The sequence below is a fragment of the Nicotiana tabacum genome, chromosome 23 (assembly GCF_000715075.1).
Source record: "Nicotiana tabacum cultivar K326 chromosome 23, ASM71507v2, whole genome shotgun sequence".
In the NCBI taxonomy this organism is placed as follows: domain Eukaryota; kingdom Viridiplantae; phylum Streptophyta; class Magnoliopsida; order Solanales; family Solanaceae; genus Nicotiana; species Nicotiana tabacum.
Window position 1 is genome coordinate 56585050 of NC_134102.1, and position 22466 is coordinate 56607515.

The window sequence follows — 22466 nt, forward strand, 5'->3', positions numbered from 1 at the left end:
AAATTAGGATAGGTTTAAACCCACCAAAGCATGGCAGCAAGCCACTACACCTTCCATATGACTCTTAGTCATAATTCATGACTCTTAGTCTTTGTTAAATAGGTGGCAACCTAATTTGTTGTATACAAAATATTCATGAATCAAAAGGACTCCACTAACGTCCAACAATGTAAGTGGAGTTTTGGGTTTTCTGCTTTGATAAAAGTTGATTCAAATTTTCTATTTCACTTTCCTTTGATATGGCTAGACCAATCTTGTTCAATAGACAAACATTTAACCATGTACTGTCATCAGTGTGCTCTTAAAACCTATATTTTCTTGGTAAGAGAGAATCGCACAAATCATGTATCTTAGAGAGGCAAATTACCTTCAGATCTCTTATGCTCGTTATGCCTCTTTTTGTACATAAACTGCATATGGTTCTTCCTTATAATCACCAGGAAGACACAGCTTCATTTAAGTGACTTGGAATAATTTTAAAAACTGAAATTATAGCCAAAGAAGATGCAACAGGATTTTGCGATTCTAATGCAGTACGGTGCAATCTTTCTCAAGAATATCATACGAATTTGTTTTCCCTACTTCGATCTGCCATTACATATTTTTACAATTGACGTGTGTTGGGAGGATTGTCAAGAGAATCGACTCAGGTATGTTAAGGCAAAGCCCTTCCTTCATTTTGGCATGACCTCGTAATTACATGTGTTTGATAACGAGACATAAAGAGAAATTCATATTCCGAAATTTACGTATATTTTCCTAGTCTCGTAAGTTACAATATTCTCCTTATCGGGACTTCATATTCAATTGAGTATTTCCTTTTTCCAGTCAAGAGAGCAGAAAGTCTATATATATAGTATTACAGTATTTTCATTACCATCGAGCTATAATCGATGGGCAGGCCGCTATTGGCCAACCTCTGATTAGATGGTAAGTTCTATATCAAGCCTACTGTGGCCGAGCACCTATGAACGAGCCCAGTTGGTCGAGATACAGAGCCTAGTATGGCCGAGCGCCTATGAACGAGCCTACTACGGCAGAGCAGTTATATATATATACCGAGCCTTATAGGGCCGGATAACTATTTTACTTACTATATTGAGAGGGTTGAGTCAGTACCAGCAGGTAAGCATATCTTCAGATTATCTTTGACTTCCTGTTGCTTTCACTTACTATATTATCAGTTCAGTTTCAGCTTTTAGTATATTGCCTTACATACTCGGTACATTATTTCGTATTGACGTCCCTTTCCTGGGGGCGCTGTATTTCATGCGTGCAGGTTCAGACAGACATACGGGTAGACCTCCTCATTAAGTGTTGCCCGAGTTCAGCTTGATCGGTAAGCTCCATGCCTTTCGGAGTTGCCGGGTCTAGAGCTTTATGTACATCTTGTGTATATATGTATATATGTTATGAGTAGACCGTGGAGCTGTTTTGATCATAGTATATCCACCAGTAGAGGCTTGTAGACATATCCTGTCAGTTAGTGCAGTATGTTGGGCTTGTAGGCCTTTTATGTATATTTTGTTGTTTTGCCAGCTGTAGTAGTTATGACAGCCTTGTCGGCCTAGCTTTATATTGATATTTAGTCAGCATTCACAGTTGTCTTGCAATGTGGTCCATGGCCAAAGTACGATATCACATGTTCAGAGTTCCTTAGTCGCAAGTTGGTATGCAAGGATAGATGAGGCACCGGGTGCCGGTCTCACCCCTAGGTTCGGGGCGTGAGATAAAGCTTGGACCGTATTTTATCTCAAAATGACAAACATCGACGAAACTCATTTTCTTCGATCCGCTTACCCTCTCACCTTCGTGAATTTACTCACGGGATGTAACATCTCATTTTCGAATTCAATCAATTTACTTATGGCGTACTTTCACGTACGAAAACATGGGGTGTAACATGCTCATTTTTTATCAATGATCTTGTTTCTCCGAATATACATAAACAAATTTTTTTAAGTCTAGGGCTACCATGAACAAGAGGCAGCTATAACTGGAACATAGGTACATCTTCAAATCCAGCTCCAGCCATGCACGGCAACATCAGCATCCAACATCTGCACATAAGGTGCAGAAGTGTAGTATGAGTACATTTCACGACCCAATTTCTCCCTCTGTGAACCATCGTGATGGCACCTAGTCTCTACGACTAGTTAAGCCTAACACTTTTGCGGAAATGAAACTAAAGCATGAACATTAACTACTAATAGTAACAATTATCAAATAAGCAACTGAATACCAAAACCCGGAATACCGTAAGTCACAAGCTACTAAGAAGTATTAACGTTCTATACATCATTTCTACAGAAAGAAGGAGAAATGAACATAGGGGGATAGAGGGGACTCCGAGGATCTGTGGGCACAAGCAGATGTACCTTGAAGTCTCCAATAATTAACAGCGACTGCAACTAGTGATGAGGCTAGTAAGATAAACCTGGATCTGCACACGAAAAACATGTTCAGGAACGGGCGTGAGTACACCACAACGGTACCCAATAAATGCCAAGCCTGACCTCGGTCGAGTAGTGACGAGATCAGATCAGGGCCCTACTGGTATAAATATAATAAAATAAGATAGAATGAAATATCGCAATAAAATAAATACATAAATCTAACAGGAATAGAATCAATGAAAGACAACAGCTCAGAACACAGTGATAAGAACAGGGGATCTCCCAAGATACCGCTTCGTAGTCCCAAACGTAAATGTGCAGGGGGATCTACTGGAATACCGTTCTGTAGTCGCAAAGTAAATATGCAAGATAGGGGGATCTACCGGAATACCATTCCATAGTCCCAAAGTAAATATGCAAAACAGGGGGGATCTACCGGAATATCGTTCCGTAGTCCCAAAGTAAATATACAGAATAGAGGGATCTACCGGAATACCGTTCCGTAGTCCCAAAGTAAATATGCAGGATCTACCGGAATACCATTCCGTAGTCTTAAGGTAAATATGCAGCGCAAACAATAGAAATACAACTACATCACGAAATCTTACGATTTACACAAATTACCAGTCAAGGAAGAAGCAGGAAATTCACTAAGCATGTTGCACAGAATTTCACATAAATAATTAAGACACTTAGACATGTTGTTCTAGACTAAACAGGATAAATTCATATGCTAGTGTAGCTCAGTTAAAGGAAGACATGTATTATAGTTAATGAAAACAGAGTTTTGCAACGATAGTCCGTGTACGTACTCGTCACCTCACGTACACGGCGCTCACATATCAAACAGTACCAAATCCAAAGGGGAGTTCCCCGACACAAGGTTAGGCAAGCCACTTACCTCGAACCAAGCTCAAATCAAATCCGAAATCACGCTCTTGCCACGAGTATCCAACTCCGAGTGGCCCAAATCTAATTAAATCAATTACATAACGTAAATATAGCTACAAGTGACTAATCTAGCTAATGAAATCAAAGCTAATGCAAGAAAATAGAAAACGCCCAAAAAGCCTCCTCGGGCCCACGTCTCAGAATCGGGTAAAAGTCACAAATTATGAACACCCATTCACTCACGAGTTTACCATACCAAATTCAATCAAATTCGATACCAACATCTTGATCAAAATCGCAAAATTCAGCCTAAGAACGTTTCTCAATTTTTCTCAAATTTTCACCCCAAATCCGAAATTAAATGATGAAATCAAGCATAGATTAGTGGGATTTAATCATAAAGTCGTTAGAAATCATTACCCAATAACTTCCTCCGAAAATCTCTCCACATTACGCCTTCTACCGAGCTCTCAATCAAATTTTGTGATATGAACTTAAACCCTCATTTTTTAACTTTAAATTCTGCTCAGTGGTTCCTTAATCGCGATCGCGGAAAAAGGCCTCGCGATCGCGAAGAACAACTTCGCTCCCTCAGAAATTTACTCTACACGAACGCGTAACACCTCACGCGAACGCGATGCACTAGCTTCTCACACCTATGCGATCACAATTGTTCTCACGCGACCGCGAAGAGTAACACTCAAATTCCACTGCTGCCTCACTTCTTCTTCACGAACGCGGCCTAGCCCACGCGTTCGCGGTGCACTGCCTCATAACCTTACACGATCGCATCTTCATCTTTGCGAATGCGAAGAGAAATTTCAGCTGACCTCTCAGATGACCTACGCGATTGCGAGATCTCCCTCGCGAACGCGATGAAGAAAAATGTCTGCAATAACACCAGAAAATCTGCCAACTCCCTAAGTCCAAAAATGACCCGTTGAGCATCTGAAACACGCCCAAGGCCCCCAGGACCTTAACCAAATATACAAACCAATCCTTAAACACCATACGAACCTAGTCGAGTCTTCAAATCACGTAGAACAACATCAAAAACATGGATTATGCACAGATTCAAGCCTAATGAACTGTAAAATTTCTAAATTCTACAAACGACGTCGAAACAATCAAATCTCATCCGAATGACCTCAAATTTTACACATAAGTCATATTCAATACTACGGACCTACGCCAACTTTCGGAATTGGAATCCGACCCTCGATATCAAAATTTCTACTACCGGTCAAAATCTCTAAAAATTCGACTTTCGCCATTTCAAGCCTAGATAAGTTAAAGACCTCCAAAACTCAAACAGGACACGCTCCTAAGTCCAAAATAAAATAAAGGAGCTAACGGAACCGACGAAACTCCATTCCGATGTCGTCTTCATACAGTTCCGACTACGCTAAAAATCCTAAGATTTAGGCTTTCGTTTAGGGACTAAGTGTCCTAAATCACTCCAAAAACCAAAACGAAACCTTCAGGCAAGTCACAATAGCAGAAAATAGATATGGGAGAAGCAGTTAATAGGGGATCGGGGCTATAACTCTAAAAACGACCGGCCGGGTCATTACAGTACAACCGACCCCATGTACTCAATAAGTAACAAACCTAGCCTTAGGTTGAAAGTAGTGACGAGCTAGAACAAATGTCGGAGTCCAACACCAATAGCCAACAACAGTTCATAACAGCATAATAAAAGTTATAAAATAAGTAACCCAGAGAAATAATGCTCAGCTCGTTCATAATTGCGGAAAATAGGCATGCTTTTCAAGTATGTAAGTGAAAACCCAAATCTTTTACCGAAATCACCAAAATATGAGTACGTTTGTAAAACATTGATTTTTTCAAAAACTTTCAATAGGTAAATGTTTCGTTTTCAAATGGCATGTGGAAAGTACATCTCTATGCCTACATGTCAATGTGTATGTGAAGTTATGAATGACACAATGTCGTACAACATGAGGAAAATGCATCTCTCTATGCCTGTATGTCAAGTGTGCTTGTCGAATGCAATGCAACTCAGTGATAAAACCATATGCATACTCTCAGAGTATCAATTCACTTAGTTTTCCCAGTCACTCAGTCCTAACAGTCACTCAGCCCTCCCAATCACTCGACACTCGCTCTCGGCACTTGTACTCACACTCGCACTCAGTAGGTACCTGCGCTCACTAGGGGTGTGTAACGACTCCGTAGGGGATCCTTCATCCCAAGCGCTATAATAAGCCAATCATGGCATGAATGAATAACATATGCTGCGGCATGCAGACCGCTCCTATCATAATTCAATATCCTTATAATCAGGCCCTCGGCCTCGCTCAGTCTTCAATCTCTCCAGTCTCTCGGGCTCATAATGTCATGAAAATCAGCCCAAAATGATGATGTGATGTATCAATAAATGGTAACAGAGACTGAGATATGATATGCAAATGAATGCGTATGACTGAGTATGTAATTGCAATGTAAGCAAATAACTCAACAGCAGAAATGACCTCGGTGGGTCCCAACAGAATAAGCATGTGGCCAAGACATGGTTTCTAACATGAATCACAACTCAAAAGCTCTAGTACGTAGAGATTTCATGGTTACAGATAAGATCAGGTAACTACACAGTACCACAGAAATAACGGAGTCACATTTCACACGGTGCACGCCCACACGCCCGTCACCTATCATGTGCGTCACCTCAACACCAAACACATAACAAGTTATTCGGGATTTCATATCCTCAGTACCAAGTTTAGAAGTGTTACTTGTCTTGAACAAGCCAAATCTAATGCCGGGAAAGCCAAGCGATACTCCAAAAGTGCCATCTCGCACGCACCGAACTCCGAATAGCTCAAAACTAGCCAAAAGCAACCCAAATACATCAATTAATGCCAAAGAAAACAAACCCAATCGATAAAGGTCAAATCTTTAATCAAAAGCCCAAAATCAACCCAAAAGTCCAACCCGGACCTGCTCCTCGGAACTCGACGAAACTTATAAAATCTGATAACTCATTCAATTACGAGTCCAACCATACTAGTTTCACCCAAATCCGATTCTGAATCGATGTTCAAACCGCAAAAACTCACTTTATGAAACTTTGGACAAAACCCCCTAATTTTCTCTTTAAAATCCACAATCCAATTACCAAAAACGAAGATACATTCGTGAAATATAATCAAAACCGAGTGTAGAATACTTACCCCAATCCTTGTGATGAAAATTACTTCAAAAGTCACCTCAATCCGAGTTCCACATCTCAAAATATGATAAAAGAACCCAAATCCTCAATATATAGTTCCTGCCCAGCAAATTCCGCATTTGCAGACAAGTGGCCGCATCTACGACCTTCGCTTTTGCGGAAAAAGGCTCGCATTTGCGAGACAGCCTCGACCCTCCAGTGGTCGCTTCTGCGATGCTCATAACCGCATATGCAGTCGCGCTTCTGCGCAAATTCCTCTGTATTTGCAGACTCCTGCTCAGCTGTGCATTCTCGCTTCTACACGCCTGGGCTCGCTTCTGCGGCCATCGCACCTGCGCAAAACCAGCTGCAGGTGCGGAACACCAGAACCAATAGCTTAGCAAAAATTCAATATGCGACAAAATGATCTGAATCTCGTCCGAAACTCCCCCGAGCCCCTCGGGACCACGTCCGAATATACCAATAAGTCCCATAACAACATCGAAACGATGAATCTCACCTCGAATAAAACTTAATGAACCTTGAACTTTTTCAACTTTCAAAACTCCTGCCAAAACATATCAAATCAACTCGGAATGAACCCAAATTTTTTACACAAGTCCCAAATGACATAACAAAACTATTCCAATTCCTGGAATCAGAATTTGAATTCGATATCATCAAAGTCAACTTTCGGTCAAATTTCTAAACTTTCCAAACCTTCAAATTTCCATCTTTCGCCAATTAGCGTTGAATCCTTCTAGAAATATCCAAATGCAAGTCCGGGCATACGCTCAAGTCCAAAATAACCATCCGGACCTAACAGATCTCTCAAAACTTCGTTCCAGGATCAAATTCACAAAAATTAAATTTGGTCAACTCTTCAAACTTAAAACTTAAATCATGAAATTCATTCTTCCAAATCGATTCCGAATAAACTGAAAATCAAAACTGACGATTCACATAAGTCATAATACATCATACGGAGCTAATCATGCCCTCAAACTATCGAGCAAAGTGCAAATGCTCAAAACGACCGATCGGGTCGTTACATTCGACCAACGAATAAGAATTATTGGTTCCAGACTCCTTTAACAAGACTTAGTGGGCGTTTGGACATAAGAATTGTAAAATTCCAAAAAAAAAAAATAGAAAATATTTTCAAGTGAAAATGGTATTTGAAAATTAGAGTTGTGTTTGAACATGAATATAATTTTGGGTTGAAGTTTTGTGAGTAATCTGAGTAAAAATTTTGAAAAACAGCTTTTTAAAGTTTTTCAAAATTTTGAAAAATTACAAAATGCATATTCAAGTGAAAATTAGAAATTTTATGAACAAACGCCGATTTTAAAAAAAAGTAAAAATTATTTGAAAAAAAAAAAAAAATATTTCTTATGTCCAAACGGACTCTTAACCTCCATGTCCCACTTTCGTTTTCTTGAACCCACCCCTTCCCCCCTCTCCCAACCAAAACCCCTAGCTGTATCTCTTTCTGAAGTAACTAGCTAGATCAGTCATTTTACAGTACTGTCTCTGGGACCTAACCTTTTTTTTCTTACTTACAAAGATACTCCTAAGCTCTTTTTACGTTGCCGAATCTTGGTCGTATTTTTGTCAGCAGGCAAAACCAAAAGCAATTATCCAGCTTTTAGCTCCGCTCCACCCCAACCCCTTAAAGGCACTGGGGTTTTGTGTTGTGAAGTTGTTATCCTTGTGGGGTTTATATTTTTATGTTTTTGCAGAAAAAAGGTTTTATTGTGTTAAATTCTTTCCATCTTCAAAAGTTCTGTACATAAAAGTTACTCACACCCTTTATTTTTACTTGTCCATTATATTAAAAAAAAAATATATTTTTTTACTTAGTTCATTTTAGTAAATAAAGAGAAAGACAATCTTTTTTTCCTGTTTTACTCTTATCATTAACTATTCATTATTCAAATCATTTTCCTAGATTTTTGAAATGCTTTCATTATTATGAGTAAAATTATAAAATACGTACTTCATTTACTTTTTTTAAAGTGAGTGCAAAATCAAAAGCGGATAACTAAAAATGAACAAAGGGCGTATATATGACGAAGGAAAGTACTACTCCCTTTGTTTCAATATTAATTCAGATGATGTAGTTTGTTTTAACACAAAATTTAAGGAAAAAAAATACTTTAGAAATATGTAGTCTTAAAGGCTTAAGGGTGGGGGGCTATTGACATTTGTGTGGCTAAAACAACTTCTCATTAAAGGTAAAGTGGATAAAATAAAAAGTTTAAAATTAAATTATTTTTAAATATAAAAATGTATTATTCTTTTTTGAACAAACTAATAAGAAAATTGTATTATTTAAATTGAAATGGAGGGAGTATAAAATATAAATGCATGGTGGGCACTGAATTTAATAATGTAATAAGATATGTAAGCTGAATGAACCATCTTATTCACTTAAGAGAGAAGAAGAAATGAAAGGTTGATACTTGAAAGGGGGGATAAAGAAATGCGCGGGGAGAGAAAGCTAAGGAGGGGACCAAAATAACAAGCAATTTTCTGTCCTGTAAAAAAATATTTAAAATCCTACAGGCCCCTATATTTTAATCTCTTAGCTGGTCCTAAATTAGAGTGTGTGTTTTTGCTACGAAGATTTGTGATGTGGCCGGTGGGGGTCCAGCAAATGGTAAGTTCCTTTTTTAAACAGTTTTTACCACACAAACTACGAAGTACTGATCTATATATGAACGACGAGGTAGGTCCTAAGAAAGTGGTAGGGCCCCCTGCCCCCCTAATACGTTTATTGTGTAGTTTAAGATTTGAGTTACACACCTGCTCCCCGTTTCAAATTAGGTGATTTACTTTCTTTTTTTAGTATATTTCAAAATAAATGATATATTTTAAATTTAAAAATAATTCAACTTTAAACTTTTCATTTTACCTATTTTATTTTTAATGAGAAGCTTTTATAACCACACAAATGTCATGACCCCACAAAACTTTTACCCCTTATGCTTTTAAGACCATAAGTTTTAAGAGTCTTTTTTTTTTCTTAAACTCCGTGCCGAGTCAAACTAACTCATTTAAACTGAAACGGAGGAAGTTTTTTTTTTAACTGTAAATCTTAAAGGAAACTAAAATGGGTAACAAAAAAAGTTTAACAATATTTACATTAGTGTCTTATCCGGGATTTGAAGTTTATGAATTTTACAACTATCTCAAGTTAAGAACAAGGTTTACGGTCACCAGAGATGATTCAGGGGCATCAACCTTTGCCCTTTTATTCTTCTCCCGGCCGCTGAGGAGCGTCTTCTCTTTGTTTATTTATCCTCCGGCCGGGGACTCCGTGAAGAAGTATTTGCACCCGAAACAGGCCCGGAGATACCTGTTCGAGTAAGTGCTTCCTGAAGCAGCATCGCTGTATCAACATAATCAGCCAGAAAGTCGTCCTCGGGGATAGCAACAGAGCCCGCAGGTAGACCTAATTCCATGAACAAAGTAAGAAGGGTTCAACCAAGTTCTTCATATACAAAAATTGAGGCAAGGTAAATAAGAGTTACCATGATTTTTGGCCTTCCACCCGTATTTAAGGGCCAGTTCTTTCCACGAACGAGTTTCCGACGTTGTGACGTCCAAAATCTTTTGAACCCACCTGTTCAAACCTTCCACCACCGGTAGGAGCCATCGAGTTGCTGAAACATGCGAAGGGTGAAGAAATGATACAGTCATAGAAGAATATCTAGTAAGAGGAATTTTATGCAAAGAACTTACGAGTGCGGTTCCAAGCAACCGAAAAGGATGAAGCCATTGCCGGAATGATGTCGTTGGTGGCAACTGCAACGAACCGTTCCACCCACCCACGGTCGTTGTCATCATCCATGCTAAACAACAAAGCATGGTGGCCACGCTTGCAAAGGTTTATCATTCCCCCGCGGAAGATTTTGGGGGAATAGAGATTCATCACATGAGCTAAGGTTATCTCCTCCCTAGTTTCTTGGCACAAGCGTCGGAGGCAGGCAATCGTCCTCCACACTGAAGGACTTACCTGTGCCAAACATACCTGGTAGTGAAGGCAAAACTCCGCAATCACGGAATCAAGCTCCACGCTCAAAGAAAATGCACCCAAAGTAAAGGGATACGTGAAAAAGTATGTAAAACCTTCCTTAGGAAGGGTCACTCGCTCCGATAGATCAGGAGCGATAATTTCCAACTCATTGCAGCGACAGTCCTCCTTCACAGCAAGAATACTGGAAGGACGAATGGAAGGAGGGTACCTACTAACAGCCCATGTACGAGGGTTAGCAGTAGAAAATTTCTCTTTAAGAATCAAAGTACTAAGCCTTCTTGGGACGATGGAATCCACTGTTGGAGGAACAGAATCCTCGGTTTTGTTCTTATTCTTTGTAGAACCACCACGTTTGGAGGAAGAAGCCATTGGAAAAAAAGAAGGTAGAGAGTTTGTGTTTGAAGAAAATTAGAAAAAGGATGGAAACTAATGATGCAAATCAGAAGCTCAAGCAATTATGAAACGCAAAGGAAAAGAAAGTAGCATATAAGTAAAATTTTGGCGGCTAAATTCATGGCCATGATTACCTTGATAATCAGCAAAAGGTGTGATAAATCATGGGATGACGCGTGTTCAGGGCATTAAATGCGGAGAGACGTGCGTCTAATCAACTATCAGAGACCTTCAGAGGGAATTATAGTAATTCCCGCAAAAAAGATGTTTTTACCAACTTTCCGGTAACACAAAGTTATGTCACAAGAAAGCAGGGGGACTATCTGTATAGGGTAAAATTTGAAATGACACATGGATGACTAAAAGGAGAACACGTGGAATACAAGATGGAATGGCTGAGGACCGAATGCAGCCACTGCGCTTGTCATCGGAACGGATAATGTTCATAAAAGTGCATTAAATATTCTGGGCCCGGTAGCATTTACTAAGGAATACTCTTCATCATTAAGAGCGACGGTCCGATATAAGAATTTGGCATTAAAAGAGAGCATGATCCTAGGACCTTTTTCCCTTGGCATACCTATAAATAGTGAGCTCAGTTACCATTGTAAAGGACACAAAATTTCTGACAAGAACATATACTATATTTTATACAAAGCTTTATACAACTTCCCTCTCTTGTTTTTTGATCTCATCATTGTTGTGTTTAGAAACCGTGTTCACGGAATCACTATCTTTACTATTTCATCTACATTAGGGCTAAGTACTATGTATTTATTTGATTATTATATTATTTCAGGATCAAATTAGTTCACTTGTCTAGAAACCACGTATAACTTCAACAGTACCGTTTTACGGGTAAATAGATATATAGACGTAGTTGTGTTATTCTTTTGCTATAGAAACTATTATAATGACTTTGGTACTATAAATTAAAGGCGGAATGGCGATCCGTAAAATTAAGTCTAAGTTCATGATATCTTTTGTATTCATGGCCATAACTCTAAAAACAGAATATACGAAGACAATGACCTGGTTTTGCTAATGGATCTACTGTCATATTTTCTTTCAAGAAATGTTGTAATTACCTCTAACTACTTTATTAAAGCCATAGCGTACGTCAACAATGCAACATGATAAGCTCCAATGTCACAAACCGCACTTTGGGGTTGTGGCTTCGGCCAAGAACTGGTGAGAAAAGGCTCTCCAAATTCTTTGACGTAGACCTGTCTACTCAGAAAACTTGGGCTTTTTAATTTTAAGCATATATAAGGGGGGTATAGGTGTTGAAAGCTCAACCTGCCTCCCCCATACGTGCTGCCACCAAGCCGTATCAAATGAGCGACCTTGAGGGGGAACCTCAAGGGCCTGCCTGGATGACTCAAAGGAGTATCTTAGGTATCCATACGAGTTAGGCAACTCCATGGACGACGCGATGCCTTCGGGCTAGCGTTGGGCACCAAATGAGCGCTGGAGGCTCGACGTGTGGGACGGTCTGCCCCGCGGGCTGCCGAAATGTTGGACAGAGACCTCCATGCCGATTGTATACTTGATGCACCTATCTTAGGGGTATCGTGTGTCGACTTGTAAGCATGGCTTGGGTTCGGCCATGCGAGCAAGGGTCTGTTGGCCTAAACGTGCAGTTGTGGGGCGACAATGCACTAGACGGGATGAAAGTGTTTCGCGAGGTCTATGTATGGGCATGGCACGAAAGACGCACATGACAATGGCCAAGAACTAAAGGTTGCCTTACTCGGGCGAGGCGCAACCCGGGTTACGGATGCACCAGGCGAGTGTCAAGCTTGAGGATTGGGCTGTGCATGCGAGAGCGATGCTTAGTCTTAGGCGAAGGACAAGACATGTCCTAAGCCAACCCCCACGGAGCGCATGGATTATGATCCTAAGACGAGAAGTGCCACAACTTGTTGAGTCCAAGAGCCTAGACATCGTGCGGGTGACACAATTGGAGCAGGCCTTCTAGGCAAGCTTCACCACAGGCATAAGATCGTGCTTGGAAAACCTGGGAAAAGAGAAAGGCGGGTCTGCATCAAGTGGAACTGCAGGCGCCGCACGAGCAATTCGGTGCCGCTGACGAGCGTAAGAAAATAAGCCCGTGACATATGGTATCAGAGCTGATTGTGACATGATGGCACAATGCCAAGGCAAGAGTTGAGATGGCGAGTGCATTTTGGATGTTAGTGCAGAGATGATGTCAAAGCAGAGATTGATGTTCATATGCCACTAGAGATCGAGAACCGGATACTGGTGCTTGAAGAAAGTCTAGGTTACTACTGAATGTGGTGATATGCCAATGAGTCGGATGGTCAAGAGAAGGCCATGTTTGCCAGGTCGAGCAACTATATCGCAAAGAGTGGGAGCCGTGGACTATAAACATTGGGCATGATCGCAGCGGAGATCTTGCCAAGGATGCGTGCAGTGCATCAGTTGATTGTCTTTCCTACGGGATAGACTTTTGGACTGCCTGAGGGCATTGCCAAGGGGAGGAGACAAATTTGAAGAAATAGCGAAGCTTCAGAATTGGGCGGATTTCCAAGTTGGAAGATGTCATCATTCTGGAAAGGGGTACGCCGATTGATCGGGGACTGTTGAGACTCCAAGTGCGATGCACAATCGGACCGAGAAGCCGTGCTAGCAGGACCAAGTGAGTACCTGACTATAGGGAGAGTATTGACGTACTACCAGGAACATTGGGTACTTGCTGAGGAAGTGACAGTTGGAAAACAAAGAGCTTTGTTCGGGAATGCGGCGATGCTATGACTTTGAGAATGAAGTACTCACCAAGAGACGTCCCAAGAGCTGGCCGAATGCCAAGTGGGACGTGAGCGCTAAGAAGTATCCTCCACATTTAGTGTTGGAGGATCCCGCCTATGTAAGAGGCATAAGGGCGAAGTTTTGAGTCCGGAAGAAAACACATCTTCAAAGGTACTGAGGGCAAGGAAAAGCTACGGGAGCGAAGGGCTACGAGAGCTATGCCAGAGTGCGCGAAAAGGCTACGGGAGCGATATAGCTATGGGAGCAGCGCCAGAAAGCACGTTGATGTGCTTTCCATTGAAGGAAAAGCTTTAGACGGACATGAAGGTCGTGAGGGTCATGGTGTGATTGACTAGTGTGGGTCAATCACAAAGTTAGACACCAGAGGGTACAAGGGCGGAGGAACTTTCCAAGTGAACACCAAAAGGAGGTAAAGTGCAGAGGCACGCTTGGAAGATACTTGGGGGAGAAGTGCACGGGGCACGACTCCTTTTGAGCAGGACTTCAAAGAAGTCCAACCTATAGGACAAAGGGAGCCGCGAAGTACATACCTAAGGGGGCAGACTCCGGGATGTCGTAGGCCATGATGTGTCATCGGGGACGATGACAGAATGAGTGTGGGAGGATGTCACAACCCGCACTTTGGGGTTGTGACTTCGACCAAGAACCGGTGAGAAAAGGCTCTTCTGATTCTCTGACGTAGACCTGTTTACTCAGAAACTTGGGCTTTTTAATTTTAAGCATATATAAGGGGGGTATAGGTGTTGAAAGCTAAACCTGCCTCCCCCACACGTGCTGCCACCAAGCCGTATCAAATGAGTAACCTTGAGGGGGAACCTCAAGGGCCTACCCGGATGACTCAAAGGAGTGTCTTAGGTATCCACACGAGTTAGAAAACTCTATGGACGGCGCGACGCCTTCGGGCTAGCATTGGGCACCAAACGGGCGCTGGAGGCTCAACGTGTGGGACGGTCTGCACCGCAAGCTGCCAAAATATTGGACAAAGACCTCCATGCCGATTGGATACTTGATGTACCTATCTTAGGGGAATCATGTGTCGACTTGTAATCATGGCTTGGGTTCAGCCATATGAGCAAGGGTCTGTTGGCCTAACATGCAGTTGTGGGGTGACACTGCATTAGACGGGATGAAAGACGCACATGACAATGGCCAAACACTAAAGGTTGCCTTACCCGGGCAAGGCACAAGCTGGGTGCGGATGCACGAGGCGAGTGTCAAGCTTGAAGATTGGGTTGTGCACGCGAGAGAGATGCTTAGTTCTAGGCGAGGGACAAGACATGTACTAAGCCAACCCCCAGGGCGCGCATGGATTATTATCCTAAGACGAGAAGCGCCACAACTTGTCGAGGCCAAGAGCCTAGACATCATACGGGCGGCACAATTGGAGCAGGCCTTCTCGGCAAGCTTCACCACAGGCACAGGATCGTGGTTGGAAAACCTGGGAAAGGAGAAAGGCTGGTCTGCAGCGAGGGAAACTGTAGGCGCCACACAGGCAATTCGGTGCCGCTGACGAGCGTAAGAAAATGAGCCCGTGACATCCAAATCATATATGTATAAACTTTATCACTTTGACCTTTTCATTGAAGTTATCCCCTCTCCTAATTTGACAGCTTAAAATAAACAAACAAATATTAATAAATAAATAAGTAAATAAATAAACATCGGTCATCCGATCAAATTCATTCGGGCCCAAGAACGGCACTCAAAAATTCATAGTTCAAATCACGCCAAATGTCAATTTCTCTTAAAACATACCGTAAGTGCAATTACGTGGAGATTTCAATGAAAATGATCATTAGTTCAGAGTGCATGAGAACTACGTGGATGCATTCAACCTAATTTATTATCTTTTTCATATAATCAACTTCACAAGTAGCTATAAATCTCAATATCATCATAACCATCCCCATCTTTAACTCTTTGTGTCGTTTCATTAATCAATTTAATTCACTGCAAAGAAACTAAAATTAGTGTCACGATCCAAAATTCCATCATGATCATGATGCCACCTGACCAAACCTATTAGGTAATTCAACAATCACTATCAACTAAAACAGGTCAAATATAGGATAAAGTGTAGTCTTGGTATAGATAAAGTAAGATAAATCTCGCAATATCATCTAAAATGAAAAATACTACAATAACTCCCAAAATCCAGTAGTATGAAGTCATAAACATCTAAGATAAAGGTACAACTGAGTCATAATACAGAGGTGAAACATACTTTATGAAACATGAGTAAACAATATCATAATGGAAGAAGGTGACTTCAAAAGTTTGCGGACGATCAAGAAACACTACCTCGAGTCAGCTACGTCAGCTACTAGGCACCCTCCTGAGATTCGCTCGAGCAAATGCCATAATTTAAAAAAAATATTCAGAAATATAGTGTGAGTACAAAGATAATGTATATTCAGTAAGTATCAAGACTAACCTCGGTGAATTAGTGGCGAGGTTCAAGTCATATAATACTCAGTAACAAATAAACTTGTATAGTTCATGCATATATATTGCAAGAGAATGAAAGAAGATACAATATCGTAGAACAATATATCATGACATAGCAAATTAACATGAATCATTCAATCTCAACTACCAAGTCCAAAGCATATAACAAAGGTGTCACGACCTCAATTTTACTCTGTAGGATGTCGTGATGGCACCTAGTCTCTACGACTAGGTAAACCTAACAAATAGTAATAACTTGAAAAAACATTTATTAAAATGCTAGAAACATAGCTAAATAAGTGATAAAAACCTTCCGATACAAAACATAATCTCAACAGAATGCTCCCCAAAATCAGTGAAACTGAGTCATAAGCTCTACAGAGTATAACTAGAGTAACTACTACATCAATGTCCGAAAGTAAATACAACAGTAAATGAGAATAAGGAAAGGTGACTCCGACGCCTGCGGACGCCGAACATGCATACCTTGAAGTCTCCGATAAAAAGCAGCTAGCCGGTGATCTCTAATGACCGGCATGAGCAGATGTACCTGGATCTGCACGAAAATATGCTGAAGCGTAGTATGAGTACACCACAACGGTACCCAATAAGTATCAAGCCTAACCTCAGTAGAGTAGTGACGAGGCCTGGTCAAGATACCTACTAGGATATAAGTAAATAGTATGAAACTGTAATAAGGATAAATAATGGAAGCAAGAAATAACTGATACAAAACAAGATCATAACCTGAACAGATACCAAAATCTAATCATGGGAATACGTAAAAGAAACAACTGAAGAAAACCCAAGTGCTCATATACAGACAACAACTGCTAGAATAGATAAGAATGAAACAACAAGAAATATTCCCACCAAAAACTCTTTGTAATATGAAATTAACAACAAGAACCACAACGAGGTACCGCCTTGTAACGACTCGACTGGTCGTTTTGAGAATTAGCATCCCGTTCGGTAGCTTAAGGTATCGAACAGATTAGTATCAAGTATTATGACTTGCGTGTATGGTCGAGTTCAATATTCGGATGATTCGGGATTGATTTAGTGATGGTAGGCTATAATCTCGTGTTTTAGTCACCTATTTGCACTCTAATTCACTACACTTTACTTGTGTTGTGCTATAATTGGTAGTATTTTTCTCTTATTGCATGTTTTATGCCTTGTAGGAGCGTTTTCGAGTTATTTAGATGTTGCGGAGCTAATTCTAGCTATTTGGAGCATTGAAGTATGAGTTAAAGCCCAAGAAACTAAGTCTGGATCGTGCTCGGAGGTTAACTCGTTCGGAGGTTAACGTACGAGTAGTGCACTTAATGGGAGAAAAAAAAGTTGAGCAGGAGCGAAATTTAGATGCGCGATTGCGCACGAGGGCACACAAGTGACATAGAACTCTGCGAGACATGCGCAGCCATGAGCGCGGTCACAACTCCAGATGCACAGCCGCGCACGTCCGTTTCGGGAACTTTACCCAGGTCTATTTTGGTAAATTCGGAGGCGACTCTTTTTGACCTATATGAAGCCTAGATCATCTCAAAACAAGGTATTAGAGATTTTGGAGCAACTTTTGGAAAAAAGAAGGCAAGGAATCAACGGAGACTCTAATAACTTCATCCAATTCATTTAATACGGATGTTTGTTTGATTTTGTGAATTGTAATGTCTCCTTGTTCTTCTAATACTCTTGTGATGAATAACTTCTCCACTAGGGAGTAATCTTTCTTAGGGTTACTGATGGATATTGTGATTTGACTATTGTTTTGGGTTTTACACTCTGTTAATTGCTCGAATTCATTGAATGAGTATTAATTGAATTGCAAGGTCAATTGTGGTGTTACTTTAATCGAAAGAGGAGTGTTGCTGCAATTTGCATTGTGTCATATTGTTTGGGTTGATTTTACGCCTCTCATAGGTAATCGAAAGAGCTTAAAGAGTTATTAACTAACCCATTTATAAGAATAGTCGAAAGACGTTCTTCGAAAGATCATTCATTCGCAGAATGTTTGCATATGTTCATAGAATCTGTCATTAGGTTGGTTAATGGAACTCTCATTTATTCGGAAGAAGAATGTAAATCCTTGAGATAGCCTAATCATATGTTGAAATAGAAAGAGTCAATAGAAGTTAAGAGTGAACTTAGCACGGAGTTACCCAGAATAATAGTTGATCATATATATCTTGTCACAGCCCTTACTTCCCACCTTGATATTCAATCATTGCTACTTAGTCATTAAATCTCCATTATTTTCTCACAATCGACAGTCTTAGCTTTTATTATTAGTTGACAATAACATAAATCAAAGGTTTATCTTTCTGGATAGTGTTAAGCTGAAGGTTATTAGTACATTATTTAAATCAATCCTTGTGGAGACGATTTAATACTATACTATCTTTGACTAGCGAGCCTAAGTGTCATACGCCAGTTTTGCGCTCATCGAATTTTGGCGCCATTGCCAGGGATTGGCGATTAATAGTGTTTGAATTAATTTTTGGTGCTAATTCAGGAACAATTTTATTTTATATTTCTTTTTTACGCTCTTCTTATCTGTGTGCAGGGAACTGGTTAAGTTCACCGGTGTATGACTCGATCCTCTTCCAAGGAATTGGTGCCATACGATCCAGAATTAGACAAGCACTTGCGGCAGTTGAGAAGGGAGAAAGGATCGAGTAGATTGTTGTTGGGTCAGTCTTCAACTCAAAATACAATGGTGAACAACGAAGAATATGTGAACCTACATGCGAGAGAGGCAGCTCAACAACAGGAAGCATGGTTAGCAATTGAAGTAGCTCGTAGAGTTGCGGATAAAACAGTCGACAGGGATCAAAGGTTCAATCTCAACCGAACCATGATCGAAGACGAATTTCAAAATGCAACTCCTAGGCCTGGGAGGTCTCTATGAGATTATGCCAGACCGGTGTACAACCAACAACAATCTAGTGTGAGGCTCCCACCCATTGATGCTAACAATTTTCGTACGAGTTTCGGATGGTTTTCATTCTTTTGATCAGGTCTTCTTCTAGTGCGTCACACCTGCGCATTTTGGAGCGCAGGTGCAGGGTCTCTTATGCATTCTGTGTGTCGCTTCTACAATGTTAGAGCATGGGCGGAAGTTTCTCTTTTGCGAGTGAGGGATCACATGTGCGATCATCACATCTGCGTGTTATGGATCGCAGGTGCGAGGAAGGCCGCTTCTGCGGGTGTTTGGGCGCTTCTGCGATATAGCAGGTGTGACCTTCTTTTGCGCAGTTGCGCGTTTTGGTCTGGTTAGTGGAAACCGCAGATGCAGGATTTAGCTCGCAAATGCGAGAGCATATATGCGCAATATTTGTCCGCAAATGCGGAAGTGCTGGGCAGAATGTTATATCTCGAGGGTTTGGCCATTTTTATCAGATCTTGAGTTGTAGACTCTAATTAGAGCGATTCTTTAGGGGTTCTTCACGTGTTGGTTTGGGGTAAGTGTTCTTTTTCCGGAATTAATTATATTTCATGATTCTATAATTATTTTTATCATTAAATTAGTGAATTGAATGAGAGAAAAATGGGAATCTTTGTAAATCTTCCAAAAATGTAAAATGAGGATTTGAAAGCCGATTTGATGTCGGAATTTGATAATTTTGGTTTGGTTGGACTGGTATAAAAATGGGTGTTCGGATTTTGTAAATTTTATCGGGTTCCGAGGTGCGGGCAAGGGCTTGACTTTTTAGTATTAATTAAAGATTGAAGCTTTATTTTTCAAAATTATTTTCTATAGTTTTTATTTATGATATTAAGTTGTTTTGGCTAGATTTGAGCCGTCCGGAGATTGTTTCACATGAGAAGGTCATTACTTATTCGGAATTGTTAGCACATGTTATATCTTTTATTCGTCATGTCTACTACCACATGCTTTATTTGAAGTTGTTGTTACATGTCACATTCTTTACTTGTTGATTTTGCTCTTATATGCTTTATTTGGAGTTGTTACCACTTTTACCATTACGTGATTTCTTTTATTGTTGAGTTTCTCTTCGTTGTGATTATTGTTACATGATATCCCTTATTGTCGGATTATTCTCATGCCTTTAGACATAGTGCTAGTTCGTATCATTTCTTTCATTGTTAGCTTAATTCATACACTAGAATCCCGAGTTGCCATTTCATGGAGATACTTTCACTATTGAGTTTATCCTTAAAAAATTAATTGGAATTGAAGTTACCGAGAGTCATTAATCTATTTTAATTTAAGTTGTGTTTAAAGGAGGTGTTGTTCCTTGTTGAGTTACTTTTCCGTTTATTTTGTTGTTATTGAGATTTTATATATGTTGTGTTGAGCCGTGGGCTATTTATTGTGAGAATATTGATATCATTGAATCCTTGGAAAGGTTGTGTCCTACATGCACTTGTGATACGAGTGATATGTTGTGTTGTTGTGATGATAGCATGTGTGAATTGTTGTGTGGTTTGATTGTTATTATGTGGAGTATGGGGGGGGGGGGGCATTTCACTGTTGTTGTTATACGGTGCATAAGGGTGGCATCTCACTGTTGTTGAATGTATGGAGTGATACAGTGGGATATCGGAGAGATAAGGGTGGCAATGTCAGGGATGATATGTGATGTCTTGGGGATATTGTGTTGGTGATTTTCGTGTGATGGTGTGTTTTTCCTTTTGTTTGTCATACACCTTGCGTGACTTGTTTTGTTTGTTCGTTGAACTACTCAATGTATTTGATGTTACTTATTGACTTGGGCTGCGGTAGTACACCCACACAAGCATACACCGTAACATGCCACTTATACTAGCTCAGGAGTATGAAACTTGACGGTTATCGATCATGCCCATATGTTCTTGTATTATCTGTTTCCATGTTGATATTGAGCTTGTGACAATGCCAGGCGGATTGTGATTGTGAGCATGTGACTATGCCGGGTGGATTGTGATTGTGAGCTTGTGATCATATCGGGTCGATTGTGATTGTGAGCCTGTGATCATACCTGGCGAATTGAGATATTGGCATGTGAGTTGTCCGTGCGGTTGTGATTCGAGATGTGGGAATGATGTGCCGTGAGTACATTATAATGAGTTGAGACCAGTGACTTATGACTATGAGATGAGGTATCACGAGGTGATTTCATTGTGAATTGTGTTTTAGAACGGCTTGATTAATTGATTGTTTACTGTGTTCCTTATTTGGGTTCAATGATACTTCACGGTGTTCTTGTTGCTTTACTGTTTATATCACATGTTGATTTAGTTGCTTTACTGTTTATATCACTACTCCACCAAGGTTAGTCTTGATACTTACTAGGTACCGATCGTGGTGTACTCATACTACACTTCTGCTATGTTTGTGCAAATGGGTACTCAGAGTCTGGTGATTGTTAGATAGCGGACCAAATATTGCTGCGGAGACTTCAAGGTATACCTGTCGTCATATTTGCAGGCCTCAGAGTCACCTTTGGAAGTAATTTTGTATAGTTTGATTCTATTCCGAAACAGTTGGACTTAGAGATTTTTGACGAGCTAAAAACACAACACAAAATTATGCTCGCTAGTCGAATATAGTGTAGAAAATATCGTATCCATAGGTATTGGATTTAAACAGTGTTTTCGTAGTTTACAGCTCTATTTTTATTCATGATGATCAACAATTTAGATTTGTGTAAATTAAAACTAACATTAACTAAAAGTCTAACTATTGGCTAATGACAATTGCAATAAGAGTAAGCAAGATGATATCAAGGGGAGAAAATAGGGGTTGATTGGATAGGTGTAAGATACATGTTCGGGAATTAACTCTAGTCGATTCACTTCTAAGGTTCAAGTGAGTCTCTCGAATTCACTCAATTATTAGTTCAACGTTTCTCGATTAAGTCTCAACCTCACAATATAAACTAAGTTAAGCTTAGTGAAGATATGCAAGAATTCATAATGGATTAGTCTTTAGGAGAACCTCTTTCGATTATCCTCCTAACTGGGTCTAAACAATAATTCAACTAGCCTCTTTTGATTACTAAGAAGAATCAATAAATTCAACCAACAAGATAATTCAAAATATCACAAATTATGCCTCTTTCGCTTACATAAACATGCAAATATGTATACACTAATAAAAATACTTAAAACGATTCAATACATAAAACTAGAGTTAATATCCACAAACAATTCTCAAAACACCAAATCCATCAATCCCTAAGGAAGAATTACTCCATAGATATGGAGAAATTCATTACAGTTAAGTTTAAGTCAAAGGAAAACATAAAACATCCAAACCCTTGTCTTGAGTGAGGATGAATGGTGAAATCCTTGTGCTCTTGCTTCTCCCTCTTCTCCTTAGCTT